Source organism: Cyprinodon variegatus, unplaced genomic scaffold (assembly GCF_000732505.1).
Source record: "Cyprinodon variegatus isolate N-32 unplaced genomic scaffold, C_variegatus-1.0 Scaffold418, whole genome shotgun sequence".
Taxonomy (NCBI): domain Eukaryota; kingdom Metazoa; phylum Chordata; class Actinopteri; order Cyprinodontiformes; family Cyprinodontidae; genus Cyprinodon; species Cyprinodon variegatus.
The window spans coordinates 101,343-107,823 of record NW_015150871.1 but is presented as its reverse complement, the minus strand read 5'-3'; positions in this window follow the sequence as shown (position 1 = coordinate 107,823).

The following is a 6,481-nucleotide window of genomic DNA, read 5'->3' as shown; positions in this document are numbered from 1 at the left end:
TTCTTGCAGATTTGAACAACAGAAGCATAAGTCCAGAAAAAAACAGGGAACACAGGGCTTCAGGAGGGAGTGAGAAGAATCCAGCAAAGAGTAACTGCAGAGGAGTACGGTACATATGCCAAACAGAACAATAAATTGAGTAATCAACTAATTGGGAACAGGTGTGGACAGAAGTATCTAGAAGGGAGCAAAGGGAAAGGAGAGGGACACTAGGGGGCAACATAGAGCAACCAAGAAATACAGCAGGGCTTATAAATAGAAAAGAACTTAGATGACACTAAATGGAAATGAAAGTACTGATTTAGAAAACACAAAATGACAGAAATAAAAGTTTAACTGAAAACCCAAAGAGAAAATTTGAATTAAACTGAAAACTTAAATTAACTACTAATATGAAATCTCAAAACCAGTTGTTTACTTTAATACAACAGTTACATCTTTACAAATCAAGCAGGATCCTTTTTTAGGCCAGAGATGAAGACAGGGCAGTATAAATGTCAAAATGCTACGAGAAGTTGGAACATTTTCATTGATTAACATTTTAACTTTTACAAAAATTTAGAAAATGTCAGCCAATACAGTAATATATTTATTAAACTAAAGGCCATACAGTACAATGTGATTTTTTTTTCCTACTAAAAATGGCTTCAAATAAATTTAATTTGTATTGTTTGTTTATGATCCTAGACTATGCTTGGACAAGCGGAACTTTACCTTCTTTGCCAAATTAAATGATTCATATTGATGGAAAAATAGACTAACTGGCTGAGTTCAAAAGTTAATTTGCCAGTTCAATTAACAGTTTTGCTAAAACCTGAATGATGTGTCTGGGAAGAGTTGTTAACATAAATAAAAGACAGATATAATGACATCTGAAAAATATTTCCTTTATACCACTGATGTGTATTTTAAAACTGGCAACACACAAATTGAAAAAAAAAAAACTCACTACACATGGAGGGAAATGATTCCTTCTTTCTGTCCTTTCATTTTGTTCAAGATAACAAAAAATCCGATTAGAATATAGTGTGGTCAATCAAATTGGGTTCAGATGAGGCCAATTTACTGGCCAGTTAAGGACAACTACATCTTGATCATTGAACTAACAAAACTAGGTTTTGCCCAGCGTTGACTGGTGGCAGGTCCTACTGAGAAAGTAAGACAGCAGCTCTATGAAGAATGTCAGCAAAATGAAATTTCACAGTTTTGCACTTTTTTGATCTTTTTAAGTTTCTTTTTGAGTTTTCATATATTTCATTTTCATTTTGTGTTGTTTTTTGTTTGTATTTGACTTCTATGTATTTCTTGTTTACCCTCTGTTGCCCTCTTGTGTCAGTCTCTTTCAGCTCCCTTCTAGATCCCTCTGTCCACACCTGCTCCCACTCAGTTCATTACCCCAGTCTTTGTTCTGTTTGACATATATACAATTTATCTTCAGTTACTGTTCGCTGGTTCCTTGTAATTTCTTGGCTCCTCATGTGTGTTTTCCCTGATGTCTCCTGGATTTGAGTTTCTCCTGTATTTTTTTTTTGTGGATTTTTGATTCCGTTGAATGGATATTAAACTTGCAAGAAACCTCCTTAGCTTCCGTCTGCATTTCGGTATTCCAAAACCTTCAGACAACCTGACAAGAAGCATGAAATACTCTATAATTTCTATTACCGTATATGGCTAAATTGTTTGAAACGAAATTCTAACTTACTTTCATCTGAAAGGTGGACTTTTGATCTTTTACAAACAGTTCAGTTTTTTTTCTCCTTAGCTCAAGTAACATATGTCTGATGTCGTCTCAGCTGTAAGAGTGGCCATTATTGGTCTGAACGATGTTTTCCTCTTGATGAAGCAATCTTGCCACCATATATTTGCCATATATATGCCACATTTATACTATATATTTTGATCATCATATCCTTGACAACAGATTTTTACGTCTTTCATTTACTGGGAGTGGGTACCTTGGGTTAATTCAAACCAGAGCTGTCAAGTAATGAAGTGCAAATACTTTGTTACTGTACTTAGGTACACTTTTTTGGTATCTATACTTCACTCCATTACTTATTTTTCTTCCTACTTCTGACTTCTACATAACATTTTCACTAAAGTATCTGTACTTTAATGTACTTCGGTTTGCTGAAGAAAATCATCAGAAGCAAGCAGGTTTTCTTGAAACTGCAAACGTGAATTGTCTATGCCATGCTACAATGTCGGATTCAGAAAAAGATGTTGAAATGTCTGAAAGGTGGGACACAGGCGAGAGCGTATCGGGAGATGGAGACGGAGACCAACTTGGCCCTATCTCAAAGAATATTTCGAAATAGTCGAAAAATTGATCTTTCGATTCATATAGTGGCATCTGACTATTTATTTTTTTTAAAGATTACTTTATACTTTTATATTTTAAGTAGTATTTGGAGCACATACTTTTTCACTTTTACTTGAGTAAAGAGGTCAAGTTGATGCTTCAGCTTTTAACAGAGTGTTTTTAAACTGCAGTATCTATACTTCTACTTAAGTAACAAAAAAGTGTCATTTTGACACCACTTATTCAAACCCATGACCACAAAACATTAAATTACAGTATAGCCTAAAAGGTCACAATTACATCCACAGCAAAGCTTGCTTAAACTTGCACTGTTTTAACCTAAAAGAAAAAATAAATTGTCCTTCCTGCACCTTTATAATGAAAGACACAAATGGTTTATCAGTATTTTGTGTATGTTTAGTTGGTTTGGGCAATTAAAGCATCAAATTGAACAAACATGTCAGAATACCAGCTTTTAGGTTATAATGGCAGTCATACATTTTATAAATCACCCTGGCTTTGGTTTGTTTCTCTTGTTTTCTGTCAACCTTTGTTTTCCTTTTGGGGACCAAAGAGAAGCCAAAATCCCTCCTGCAGTGTGTGCAAACCTGATGGAAAAACTACAGGAAATGTTTGACCGCTGTAATTACAAACAAAGGCTACTATACCAAATATTAACATTTTTTTTCTCAGGTGTTCAAATACTTATCTGCAGTTGTATCATAGAAATAAATAGTTTAAAAAGATCATACATAGTGATTGCTGGATTTTTTTTCCTATTTAGATTATGTCTTTCACAGTGGACATGCACCTATGATGACAATTTCAGACGCCTCCATGTTTTCTAAATGGGAGTACTTGCAAAATAGCAGGATGTTCAAATACATATTTTCCTCACTGTATCTCAAAGAACAACACATTATAGTTAGACTTATATTAACAACAGATTGAAAAACAAAGGTATCAGCCTGGATAAGGGTTTAAAAGCTATTTTTAAGGCTCTGGTACCTCATTGAGCCACAGTCAGATGTATTAGCCGCAGACAAAACAGTGTTGAACCTTTCCAGGACTTGCCAACTTGAAGCAAGCAGCAACAAGTTATTCAGAAGTTAAAAGTCCCTGCTAAACAAAATGAATACAATACATATCTTATGAAAAATATATTTGATAGATCAATGATCCTCAAGACTTTTGGGAAAATATTGTGCTGACAAAATGGGAACTATAAGAAAGTTTTCCGTTAATTACTACGACTGAAAGACTAAATTCTTCTCTTTTATCTGTAAATGCTGCAGGAGAATGACAGACTTTGTGACCTTCGTGCGCTTGTGATTTGCAGCAGAACAATAGATCAAATTAAATTGGCAAGTCACCTCCTTATGGCTAAAACAAAAAGAAAGCAACAACAATGAAAAAAAAAACAATATGAAGGGTTAGAAGTTGTTAGGCAAAATCTGGACTTTTATCAAACTGATAGTTTGCATCTTAGCCTTAAACAGACTGTTTAGGTTTAAAAATCTTCTGTTGTGGCTGAAATGTTATAATTCTGCCAAGAAAAAAAGAGGCTTAATTCTATCCATGGATATTTATAAAGCATATGTTAATTTAGCCCAGTTCATTTGGAAAGGTTTTACTCAATAAATGAAATCACTGTTTTATAATGAATGAATGAATTTACTGAGGTTACTTAGCTTATCTTCGTCTGGCATTCCATGCAAACACTTTAACAGGGTTTTCATCTTTAAGGAAAATTAAACACCCAATATTCCAAAACTCAAAACCTCTGTAACTAATCTTTATAAAAAATAAAAAAATAAATAAATAAAACATTGACATGTAGTCATCTGGGGAGGACTCAGAGTAGAGCCGCTGCTCCTCCACATCGAGGGGAGCCAGTTGAGGTGACTCGGGCATCTAGTTAGGATGCCCCCTGGACGTCTCCCTGGTGAGGTGTTCCAGGCACGTCCCACCAGGAGGAGGCCCAGGGGGAGACCCAGGACATGCTGGAGGGACTATGTTTCTCGGCTGGCCTGGAATCGTCTTGGGATCCCCCGGAGGAGCTGGCCCAAGTGGCCGGGGAGAGCGACGTCTGGGTCTCCCTACTGAAGCTGCTACCCCAGTGACCCAACCCCGGATAAGCGGAAGAAGATGGATGGATGGATGTTTCTTTAAAAAAGGCAAAGGTACGATCCTAGTATTGAAAGTTTAAAAGACAGTTTGGAAACAGGTGCTTTTTCCTTCTTTCAACATCTCAAGGATCTAGGATAATGGAAGTGAGATCAAGAAAAAAACACACCAAACAATTATTTCTGTTTGCTGTGATCTACTACATAGCAATATATGTGTACTTCAGAGGTGTAAAGTAACGAAGTACAAATACTTAATTCCTGTACTAAAGTACACTTTTTAGGTATCTATACTTTACTCCATTACTTATTTTTCTTCCTACTTCTGACTTCTACTCATTACATTTTCACACAAGTATCTGTACTTTCTATTCCTTACATTTTTAAAACAAACGTTACTCATTACTCTTGGCTTTGGTTTAATGTTTATAAATATGTGGATATAAAAACGCGAATTGTCTATGCCATGTTACAATATCGGATTCAGAAAAAGATGTTGAAATGTCTGAAAGGTCGAACACAGGCGAGAGCGTATTGGGAGATGGAGACCAACAAGACCTCCCTCATCCTTGGCCCTATCTCAAAGAATTTTTCAAAACAGTCGAAAAATTGAGCTTTTAATTCATATAGTGACATCTGGCTGTTTTTTTTTTTTGTTTTTTTTCAAAGATTACTTTATAGTTTTATACTTTAAGTAGTTTGTTGAGCACATACTTTTTCACTTTTACTTGTATAAAGAGATCAAGCTGATACTTCAACTTCAACTTTTTTAAACTGCAGTATCTATACTTCTACTTAAGTAACAAATGTGTGTACTTTTGACACCACCTATGTATTGCTATTCAATATCAATATAGTTTTCAGATTAATCTTTGAGTTAATTAATTGATTGCCATTTGGCATTTACTTCAATTAAATGTTAGAAACATCCACTTAAAAAATTATTAATAAAAAAAATAATAAAGTACTGTCACTTTAAATTCATGTTCCTCTATAAGTAAAATAGCTAGCACAGGTGGAGCTAATTAGCTCAGCTGCTAACTGTCATACAACCAGTTAGCTTAGTCAAACAAAAGCGATTTATTGTGGCTTCTAGATTATTCCCAGACTAATTAACTTGTTCATAAGTTATCGATTATTTTTTTACATCGTGTAAATGTCCGTTTTTTTCTGTTTTTTAAAAACAAAAGCGACAAAAACACCCAACTCCTCTTCTTCAAAGCACCAAGTGATGTAGTTTATGCGGTCTACAAATAAGGTAGGAATTTGTTATATCAACATAAAGTTCTTGTATTTTTTTTTTTTACAGCCGCTTTTGCGAGCAGTTGCTTGTTGTTGTTTCTTTAATAATAATTTGAAACTCTTTTCAAATTATTTTCAAAATTACTGTATTTGTAACAGAAATAGCCATCAGAAAGGAAGAAAAAGTGTTGAAACGTGCTAAGTTGCAGCATCAAAGCTAGCTTGGAAACATCCACTTTTATTAAAATAAGAAAGACAAAAATAAGATAGTAAAAAGCTAAATAAAAAACACAAGACTTTTCAATTGTATATGAAAGGCAAACCAAATATTGGTGGGGACAACAAATATTTAGCTAGTGCTGATAGTTATGGGTAGATGATATTAAATATCAGTGTATTACTTTCACTTTTTGGAACTTATGAAAGAGATATAACATTTCTTAAGAAACAAAATATATAGGAATATATTGTAAAATATTTAGAAATATATTACAATATCGTGAAGAGTGATAATTTAAGCAATATGTTCTAATATGTGTGTATAATAGTTTTGGAGTTGTAGTTATGTATGTTAAGTAAGTGTTTGAACATCCTGCTATTTTGAAAGTTCTCCCACTTAGAAAACATGGATAGGTCTGAAATTCAGAAATTACAATATATGATTTTAACTATTTATTTGTATGATACAGCTGCAAATAAGTATTTGAACAGCTGTCTAACAGCTAGAATTCTGACCCTCAAGCATCTGTTAGTTTGCCTTCAAAATGTCCACCTCCACTTCATTTATTATCCTAAATTAGATGCACCTGTT